Consider the following 11219-nt stretch of genomic DNA (forward strand, 5'->3'; position numbering starts at 1 on the left):
AAGTTTTTATTAAAGCTTTTAGCACATGTGCTATTTTTTCCTCTCACAATATCTCACAGTAGGTGGGAACAGAGTGAAATAGTCTGCAGCCTAGTAATTAAATAGGCTTGGTTTTTATACTGCAAATTACAGCTCGATGTAACTGTCTCAGGTATATATAATGCTCCAATCACTGTCACACCTCAGTGCTCTTCCCTCTGTAATGTATTTAGTCTCTCATCCCCCTGCAAGGCATGAAGTGCTATTATCTTCATCACGGAGGCAGGGGTGGAGGGACCTCCTGGGTACCTCACAGACACTTTGTTACACAACCACTTTCTTGGCCATACCAAGGGCAAGCTGAAGAATGGGTTCAAACATAAACAGGGGAAGTTCAGGTTAGGTATAAGGAAGAAGTTCTTTACTGTGAAGATATGAGGCACTGGCACAGGGTGCCCAGAGAAGTGGTAAATGCTCCATCCCTGACAGTGTTCAAGGCCAGGTTGGACAGAGCCTTGGGTGACATGGTCTAGTGTTTGGAGTCCCTGCTCATGGCAGGGGGTTGGAACTGGGTGGCCTTAATGCCCATTCCAATCCTAACTATTCTATGATTCTATGAAGAATAAGCTTCCCCTATGTTTTTCCCCGTTCAGGAGCTTTTCAGACCCTCGTAACTGTGTTACCCAAGATCTCCCTTCTCCACCCCAGCCTCGATCTCTTCACCATGAGGTCTGGGCAGTTTCCAGTTTGTCAGCAAGACCTTCTCATGAAATGGCTCTTTGTTTCCAGTGCTTCCTTCCTTCGTTCCCTGCACAGGATATTTATAGAGAGCAATCATATGATGTCTCAGCTTTCACTATCTAAGTGGGGTAAGCCAAAAATCTTTTTGTCTCCTCTTATAAAACAAAATCTTTGTTCATCTCCTCATTGCTCACAACAGTAGAATCCCAGGCTGGTTTGTGTTGGAAGGGAGCTTAAATCTCATCCAGTTCCAACCCCTGCCACGGGCAGGGACACCTTCCACTAGAGCAGGTTGCTCCAAGCCCCTGTGTCCAACCTGGCCTTGAACACTGCCAGGGATGGGGCAGCCACAGCTTCTCTGGGCACCCTGTGCCAGTGCCTTAGCACCCTCACAGGGAACAACTTCTTTATAACTAACCTAAATCTTCCCTGTTTAAGTTTGAACCCATTACCCATTGACCCCTAAGGCTCAAGGCGTATCTTGTCAGGGTGACTGTGTCTACCCTATACATTTGTTGCCCTCTATCTTCTCTGGGCCTCATACAGCAATACTGTGGCTGTAACAAACACATAAAAAAAATACATATGGATATACATTTATACTTAGAGATACTTAAATGCACACACAACATTTTGCAATCTTCAGAGGATCCAGAACAATATGAGGACTGTCCTACATACAGTGATGTTTTAATAGCATGTCCCTGAGAGTTTCCACTAGAGAGGGACCAAACCCAGACTCCTAATGTTAAATGTCCCTGGTTCCTGAATCCCCCAGATATGAAGTGACAGCTCTTTAATACATATCCAGTAGTTGCTTATACACGTGTGCTGGCCTCATGTTAGATATAAACCAACATCTCCTGCAGTGAGCAGCCTCGCTCTTACCACACAATAAAGGTGCACCCAGGGCTTTCACTACAGGAAGCTGTGCTGGTGCAGGAATAACTGCAAAGCTTATGTGATCCACTGCAATCAGAGACAGGTGTGGAGCTGCCTTCAGCCTGAGTTTCATTCTTAAATCACACAAAGCTTTCCCTTTGCTCACAACTCAGCGGGATTGCCACTGGAAGGGGAATGGGAGTGCAAAGGCAAGTTGGCCACCACCTTCTCTGACCAACCCTTCCGATTCTCACACCACTACTTCACTGCTGGAAAGCAAACCCAAAGCTGTCCCCATGTCCAAAATACCTCCAGCCCAAGTGAAATACCTGCTGCTGGTCATCAATGGGAATGAAGTGTACTAATGAGTTGGCAGAACACCTAGGCTCTCTACTAAGCTCCTTCTATGACTTACAGAGCAAGCCTGGCCAAGTTGACTCCCTGAGTTCTTGTTTCTCCTCCAACCCTAAGCCTGTTTTGCCTCTGTTTCATGAGCTTTGATGGACAAGAAGCAAAAGATCATATTCAGCACCTAGGCTTAAATTTATCTCCAAGTAAACCACCTCTGGAGATGTTTCTCCTGACTATACATTCATTATGATCAAGTATATTACTTGATCTATGTATCTGTGCGATACCTACAGCCCAAGGACAGTCACTATTTGTTAAAAACATACCACTAATGCAGTCAGCATTCTGGGATTTCAGCCCAGAGGGAGAAAAAGGCTTTAAACCAAATAAAAGAAACACATGTTGCATGAAGATACAAGCAGAATAATCTAATTGGTGAGCATTAAAAACAGAAGAAGACCCATCATATGCTTAAAAGCAAAAGATGCCCCAGAACTCTGATATTTGCTGGTTTATATGTCTCTTTAATCAGGTTTTCTTGTTTGTTTGCTGTGTAGCCCACTAGAGTTACTCCATCTCCAGCTCAAATTGCATCTGTGTCTACTTGAGCATAACACGAGTCACCTTGGAAAGAGCACAGCAGAAAATAATAGATAAAAGCAACCACTGGCAAATCTTTGAACAGTAACTGAGGAGCAGCTATTTCACTAAACCCAACTTCAAGTCAATGTGCTCTCTCACCAGGCCAAATATTCCTTCCTTAGGATTAAAGCAGCTCTCCTAAATGAGGCTGGCTGTGATTGACGCTTTAATTGACTGGCACAATTTCATGCTTTACTAACTCTGGGCTCCTCAGTTTAGCCATGAATAAATTTAACTGTTAAGTCCTTGCATATAAATCCTCTTCTCTGGAAGTTCATATTCTCCCTTTAAAATGTAAGCTCAGATTAACAAGACTCACCAATGCATCAGAAGCTGGATGCAGTGATCTGCAACATCCCCTGATCAATATGCTCACCAGTTCCCTCAGCTCCTTCCCTTCTGGTCCACCACAAAATGGCTGGTAAAGGCACCAGGTGGGATGCCTCTAGCCCTCATGTATTTTGTTATCCCAGCATCACACTGACACCTGGTCAGCAATTAGTGGGATAATCAACTTGTGCTGAGGCTGATGACCAACAGAGGAGCAGAACAACATCTCCTCTCTGAGTAGCATCTTCTTTGCCTCTGGTACTTGACCTAGGGCAAGGATAACGTTTTATTGGGGTGCCTCACACAGCCCCTTTTAATGTTGTAGGCACAAGACCTGGCCCTGAGCAACCATGAGAGGCTGTGCTCAGCTCTTCTCACCTTTTCCAATCACACATTGTCTCAGATACAGCTTCCTCATGCTTCTAATTTTGCAAGAGCTCAGGTGTGATATCGGCTTTGTGCCAGCTTATCTCCTGCTGTCTCACATCTTTTATATAGTTATTGACATTTGAAGTTTATGTAGGCATTGACATTGTAGGTCTGGTCTATGGTTGCAGTACGCTTTTACCTTGGTTTAGAGCCCATAATAAAGAAGGGTGAAAACACAGCCCCTCAGCAGACTGCATGTTTCAGGCAGTATTTTTAGTTCTTCAGTGTTTTGTTTATTCCCATGTGTCTAAATCTCCTAATTTAGCAATCACGGCTGGTTCCTGGACTAAGCACTTTTTTCCCAGGAACGTCCTCCTCCTCCAGCACCTTAAGTGAGGAATATTTAGATTCATTTCAGGTTGAAAAAAAAAAACCAAGCTGCAGCTGAAAATTCAAGTGAGGTTCAGAATTAAGCCAAAACACTGTGAATCCATGAAGGCTTTTGGATTCCCAACCCTGTGTCACCACATGCAATGAGATCACTCAGGTGCCTGAGACTGCCTTTGAGTGCCAGCAGTCTAGAAAAGCCCATTTCTTCCAAAGGTATCTTTGATTAAGTGGAACCATCCCCGTTTCCAAGATCTCCCCTTCAGATGCTCACCCAGCTCCATCTGACTCCTTTGGGCTGTCCCTTCCTCCTCAGGGAAACACTGTTCAGAAGCTGGGATGCCTGCAAATACCACGAGTCCATGTCCATAACAAGGAAGATGCCCTGAAGGTGTTCATAGGAACCCATTCAGAGTGGCTGATCCAACTGGACTGTTGGTTGCTCCCAGATGAGCTGGAGGAAAGCAGAGGCAAAGAGGAGGTGACCAAACAAAAACCATTAATGGGCCCCTTCTGCAGCACTGAACTGAGTCTTTGGAGTCCTCCCTGTGAGGAGATGGTCTCAGGTGCCCCCAACAGCTATGGCATGACCAAAAGCCCTGCTAGAAACAAGCCACCCTGATCAGCATGTCTGTCTCATTAATGGATCTTGGTGAATCATGTTTCCTTGCTCCTCATATCATAGCCTTGCAGCCAAAAAAAAGCAAACAGAGATAAAGATGTCATTGGTCCACTCTACTCAGCACTTGTCAGGCCACCCCTGGAACACAGTGGTTAGTTTTGGTCCCTGCTGTACAAAAAAGATGTGAGTGGGCTGGAGAGGGTCCAGAGAAGGGCCACAAAGATGATCCAAGGGCTGGGAAGTGTGTGAGGAAAGGCTGAGAGAGCTGAGACTGTTCAGCCTGGAGAGAAGGTGGCTCAGGGGAGATTTTGTCACTGTGTTCCAGTATTTAAAGGGTGGCTACAGAGAAGATGGAGACTCCCTTTTGACAAGGAGTCCCGTGGGAAAGCTGAGGGGTGATGGGTACAAATTACTCCTGGGGAGATTCCGACTGGACACAGGAGGAAACTTTTTCACAATGAGAACAACCAGCCATTGGAATAATCTCCCCAGGGAAGTGGTGACTCCTCAAAATTGGACACTGTTAAGTTTGGGCTGGACAGGGAGCTGGGCCACCTAGTGTAGGTCATGTTTTGCCTGGAAAGGTTGATCCTTGAGGTCCCTTCCAACCTGGGATATTGATTTACTAACACAACATATGCAAGCTTTCTCCCTGGTGTGTGTTTAAGCACTGGTGGGACGTTGGTAAAAGAGATCATTGCTTCCTCTAAAAAAGAATAAACATCATAAATACCAGGAGTGCTTGCTAATATAGTGGGGTTTTTCTGGTTTTCAGGACTCTCTTGGTGTTGTAGGAATGGGCTCCCTGAGGAAAACATGAGACCCATACTGATTTGAAGGAAAGTGGCTGTCGTTTTCTCATGCAGTGTGTCTGCTGCCCCTTAAATCATGCAGACAAGCAGCAAGACTCCCATCTGTTGGCTCTTTATCTGTCTGGCAAGAATTTGGTCTTGTGATGGTTTAAGAGATGGACAGGGAACATTGTGGGGTTTTGCTGTTTCATTATGGCCACCTGAACCACGTTGCTTTGTTTCATTTGGGGGGCTGTGGGGTTACGGGGAAACCCCATCTCAAACCTAAGCTTTGACCATGACAGTCCTAAATTTAGACCTTGTCCATTTTGTTAACAAAATGCAAAGCAGAAAGGTGGTATAAATAGGAATATTTCTGGGTATTTCTGTAGGACCTTTTACCCTTTGCACATCATGTCTGTTACTAGGTTAATAGTCATGGTTAATTAGCCAGCCTTCCCACACAATTGATGAGGACCTGGAGACCCATCATGCTCCTTGTCTTCACTTGGTACCCATGAATTTTCCTGCTTCTTTATGTACCATTCCACCATGGTCTTTGAAGATGGACTTGCTGCTTTCTCAGGGGACAGGCAGTGCGTTAGAAGGGATAATGGTTACAGATCTCTGTTGGTGGTCCCTGCTCTTCTTGTAGCCACAAGTACAGGATCAGTCACCATCCATCACTGGGCATTGCCATCTCTGCCTCCTCCTCCATCACATCCCCAGAGCTGAGGCTTATCCTGCATCCTCAGCATCCACGGTGCAGACATCTGCATCCAAGCCCAGCACATCTGGGTGGCTGCACCAACCCTCACCTTTCTTCCACAGGAAAAGGCTGTTTCAGCTTCAATCTGACTACCTATAACAAAAAGCTTGGCCTTGCTTCGGTCAGTCTCGATGCTGTGAATGAAGATAAGTCAGTGGAGTTGGGATAATTCAATTTGCTATAAGGGAAAGCAGATATAGGCTCAATTGCCCCTGGTTGTTCACAGAAGAAAGGTTGTGGCACAACAAAACTGCAACTTGATGAAGATGCTTCAGCAGAACTTAGGGATAAACGGGCTTTCAAAAGCACTTGTTTTGAAGGGAAACTAGCAACAGAAACAGACTCTTTTTGTTGGGAATGGTGGGAGGAAGGTAAAAAATAACAGTGGTGGAAAACTTCACCAGCTCTTTTCTACGCCTCATCTGCAGCTTTATTAGTACTCCTAAATCTGTTTTGCTAAATATAAACATCACCAAATTTACATAAACTTCATTAAAAGCGTATGTCTCAACTCTGCTGCTCCTGTAACACACCCAGGAAATGGAGAACTGGAGAACTTCAAACTCCTCTGCAGTAAAATAAGCAACTGCAAGAGAAACAGAACAACATTTTAAGAGCATTTTTGTCCTTTTCCCTGTTTTATTTCTGTATGTATCTGTCTGTGCCCTCAGGAATTGTGAGTGACTTTTCTTTCGCTTTGGGGTCCTTTCTGCCCCAACCTGGAGCGATGCTTCCTATCTCTTTGTATTACATTAAAAAAAAGAAGTGGAAGACAAATGTGATGGGCATTGCACTTCTAAGTGCTTTTATTTCCCTGCTAGTCCTGCTGCTCATGTCCCCGGTGAAGCTGACCAGAGACACCCAGGAGCAGTGCTGATAGAGGATGTCTCCTCTGAGAGATGCTGTGGGACTCAGGCATGTGTCAGTGAGGAAAAAGAGGACCATAGTTCTGATTGTTTAGCGCTTAACTAAAACCCAAACTAAGGTGTCTGGCGGGAAGTGCTTGGTAGGACCACAGATGCTGGTTTCAATTTGGGGCCTCTTAAGGGTTTGCTGGAATTTGCTGGGGTCATGTCCCTAGTGCACCCAGTGCCTCAGTTTCCCCGTGGAGTCAGACACTTGAGAGATGTCAGATTTGGGCAGTTATATTGCACAACTTCTGATGGCACATATGCCTGAGTATTTCCTTTCCATATCATTAATAACCTAATCACAAGGAGGGGAGAGGAGGACGGGATCTGGAGGCAGGAGCAAGGCAGGCAGATCTGTATCAGGACATGACAGTCTCTCCTTCAGGTCTGGCCAAGGTGTGTCACCTTCATGCTTCAGCACGCAGTGCTTAGAAGGGAGGCAACCAGGAGGCTGGGAGTTCAGACCAGCCTTTCATTTCTACTCTGTATCCACCTATCAGATAGGCCCAGGAGAGCTGCTTTCCTTCTCCTTGCCCCTGCATCAGTGCTGGAGAAGAACTAGGGAGAGAACACAGGGAAATGTTTAGATAGGATCAACTTCAGCATCACAATGTCAAGGAGAGCATCTGGCCAGACAAATTAAGACATATCCTCCCCTCGCTTCCCTCCCCACTGCTCTGGGGATATTATGGTAGGAAGAAACCTGGTGCCAGATCTACTCAAAACCAGGTGAATGAGATGCTTTGTCATTCAGTAATGATGAGCAAGGAAAGAAGTGAGGGCAGGGGATTTGGTTATGTGCTTTTCTATCAGCAAATCATTTCTACCTTGCTTTTTCCCTTCCCAGATGCTCAAACACTGCTAGGAACAAAGTTGTCCTCCCTCTCCAAGGTTAGCCCTACCAGTGCTCATCAGGAGTAGCTGTTCCCACCAGACCTTCCCTAGATACTCCATCTTATGCCTGCTCTTTTCCCACCAATTTTAAACATGACAGCTTGAAGAAGAAGGTGGGTTGGTGTTGCTGCAGCCCCACCATATGTCCCCAGCCATGCTCCTTCACCAGCTTCCTCTATGTATTTAGGCTCTCATCCAAGGCAACCTCTCAGTAAGAAAACGCTGAGCCGTGCAACCCTGAACCTCTTGTATAAACCTCAGACCTGGTTTTTGGCCAGAAATCCTCTCGTGGACAATGGGACAGAGACTCACACACATGCAAATTCTCCCATAATAACTAAGCTCTGTACCTGGGATGTGTCCAAGGGTTACATCAATAGTGAGGAAGGTCCCGATCTCCCCTTGTGTCTGCCTTCACCCCCTGGACCATCAAGTGTTTGAATGAGAGGGATTTATTTGATGATATGGATTTAGTAGGAGATGGATTTAGTAGATGGGCTTAAAGGCAATCCAGTCCCTATGATGGAGACAACTTTCCCTGTGACATTAAGGAAGAGGCAGTGACCAGGATGCAGCTCCTTGTACTATGAGTGGTTTGAGAGGGGGGCACACTGCAGGTGTTTGGCCTTCTTTAGGAAAACAAAGTTGTGATTAGGGCATTAGAACTGTGATTAGTCTTCTGCCTGGAGAGCTGAAATGGGATGAAACGCCAATCCAGACAATGGGGACCAAGCCAGACCCCACTGAAGGGAGGACGGGTACCAAAGAAATCCCAAGCAAGAGACAGAATCTTATTTACTAAAGGTGCAGTTTCTTTCCTTCTTTCCCAAGGGCTATATTAATGCTCTTTGGAAACAACAGTCTGCAAAACATCCTCACTATGATTGCCCATGCACTGGGTGTAGTGTGAACACGGTCTTCAATGATTTGCAATCCCACAGTCAGAAAACTCACTCTTTAGCATCCTGCCCTATGTGATAACGGGGGAAAACAAAACCCTTCTCAGGAACTGGCGTCTGCAGCAAAGAGCCCTCTGGATTCCAAGTATTTCCTTTCACTGGAGTAAATTATGTTTTATGCCTATAATTAACTGGGAGCCAGTACACACTGCGCTGGTTTTAAGCTGACTCAATGCTGTCTGCGAAGCACAGTGTGATAAAACAGTATTCAAATCAGCTTCTTAACTAAGCTGGCAAGTGGCACAATCTGGAGAAGGATGCCAAAAGTACGTGGAGGTTTGCAAAGCCCTGGGCGTGGGGAGGGATTTCAAGGAGTGTTTTCTTTAAGGAGCTGGTTTCCAATTCGCAGCCTGTGGATGGGTTTTGAAACATGAGAAGGGCCCCACAATGTGTTCCCAAAGCCTCACTGATGTGTTGAGGTACTCAAACGCATTGGAGACATCTGAGGCTGGAAGCCACAAGTGCTAGGCAAGGGGGTTTGATGAAAACAGATGAAATAATGAGCAGTTGTGGTTAAAAGGATGAAGTCTTCCTGTTCACCACTTGGTCTAGGTGGAAATGTTTTATGTACCAAGTGAGACTCACTCATGGAAGTTACATACCTGGGGCTTGGCTTTGTGTGACTCTGTTCTGCAGGGGTTTGGCACAGTGCAAATCAAAGCTATGGACTCACTACCTCATCCTCCTGCAACAAAGATATAACCAGAGCTAATTCCCATTTTGGTCCAGTCTTTATTATTCCTTGTGCCTCCAAGCTAGAGAAAACCATTTCTTTCCTTACTCTATCTAGATTTTCAGAGAAGTTTGGCAATTTTTAGGCTGCCAGCTCCACTTCTAAATGTTCTGCCCAGTTCCCTAAATAAAAGCATCAGAAAGGTCAAGGCTCCAGAAATGTCCTCTCTTCCAAACCAGTATATGGCGGAATGCTTACCTCAAGTTTTGTCAGTGGTCTAAGCATGTAGGAAGTCAAGGAGAGGTGTGAAAACGTCTAACGTGGGAAATGGTTCACTGCCCAAAAAAGCTGGTTTCAAAGAGATTAAAGCTTTTCTTCATTAGGTGCTTTTTGATAAATGAGCAGTCCCATGAAGCTGATCCAGCCTATCTCCAGCTCCATGTGCTGTGCAGCTCCATGCCAAATGGCAATGGGACTGATAGGAAAACAGAATGCCCTTTTATTCCCCCTGTTTAACATACAGGACCAGGATTGTTCCCAGGGATGGTGGAGTTGAGCAAGACGACAGCCAGGTTATCTCAGGCAGCCCTGAGCTAATGCCATCTGTAGCCCCAGTGTCTGAAGTCCTCAAGCACAGCCTGGTGAAGGTGGCCTCTGGGTCATTGTTCCACAGGACTCAATCCCATCTCTTTCTCAGGCCTGCCAAGATGTGAATGAATGGGAGATACCTCAAACTGAAGAAAACTCCATTTAGGGGGGGTTTACATGTTGATGCCAACTTGTGAGCTAGCTGCTGAGGTTCCTCGATAGTTACTGAAGGTCAGGGCTGTGCTGCTGGTGGAGCTGGAGAGAGGGTCAGACCATCCCACCTCTGTCTCGGTACTCCAGGGGCATGTGGTGAAAGCTTTTCATGATGACAAAGTGATTCAGCTCTGAGCATTTACAGCTCCAGTGCTCCAGAATGATCTCTTGAAGGCTTAACTCATAAGGAGACCTTCCACTTGGCTCATTAGGACCTTCCAAATGCTGGTGGATGGGATAATGAACCTGAAGGCTACGCAGAGAGTGCTTGTGACAGCACCAGACCTAAAACTCACATGCTCTCCCGCTCCTCCTCCCCCTGTATGATATAGCCATGCTCTCTGGTCATGCTCATAATAGCTATTAATCACCATTTTTTGGAAAACAGTGTGATTCTGAAGGTGGTTGACCTCTATGATGTCAACAGAGGCATTATAATGCTTATAAACTATGCCTTTCCTTGAATAGGCTGTTTTCTTATTGCTGCATATTATTATGATAAATAGTAAACTATAGAAAGACCAAAACTGAAATGAAACCTTTGAGTTTTGAAGTTTGAAACTCAAACGTTGAGTTTCAAACTTTAGTTTGAGTGAAGTGGAAGAATTTCTCATTGGTCTGATGGAAAACCTGTATTTTTGTTCCTGGGTAATTTTGGCAAGTTGATCCTATATGGAATATATCTCTTTGTTGAAATCACAGATTCTGACTCAACTGAAGGTAATATTCCCCCCCACCCCACCCATTTAGTATTTGATGTGGTGATGAGAGTTACCTCCATGCACACCAACTTTGTTGACTCCTCGAGGAGAGGGGAGGTTTGCTTCCTTTCCAGTAAATATTTTAGAATTAGTGAAAAACTCATGTTCTACATCAATATAAAAGTAAAAACAATTTATGTCTACAGAAATTGCAGTTACATCTGGAGAGGTTCCAGCACAAGAAAAGGAGATTTCAGCACTGCACCAAGGCAGGGCAGACAAGATGAGAAGTTTCTGTGAAAATGCAAAGGCATATGACAGCAGATTGGCATGGAATCATGGAATCATAGAACAGTTTGGGTTGGAAGGGACCTTAAAGCTCGTCCAGTTCCAACCCCCTGCCACGGGCAGGGACAC

The sequence above is a fragment of the Strigops habroptila genome, chromosome 7, assembly GCF_004027225.2.
Source record: "Strigops habroptila isolate Jane chromosome 7, bStrHab1.2.pri, whole genome shotgun sequence".
In the NCBI taxonomy this organism is placed as follows: domain Eukaryota; kingdom Metazoa; phylum Chordata; class Aves; order Psittaciformes; family Psittacidae; genus Strigops; species Strigops habroptila.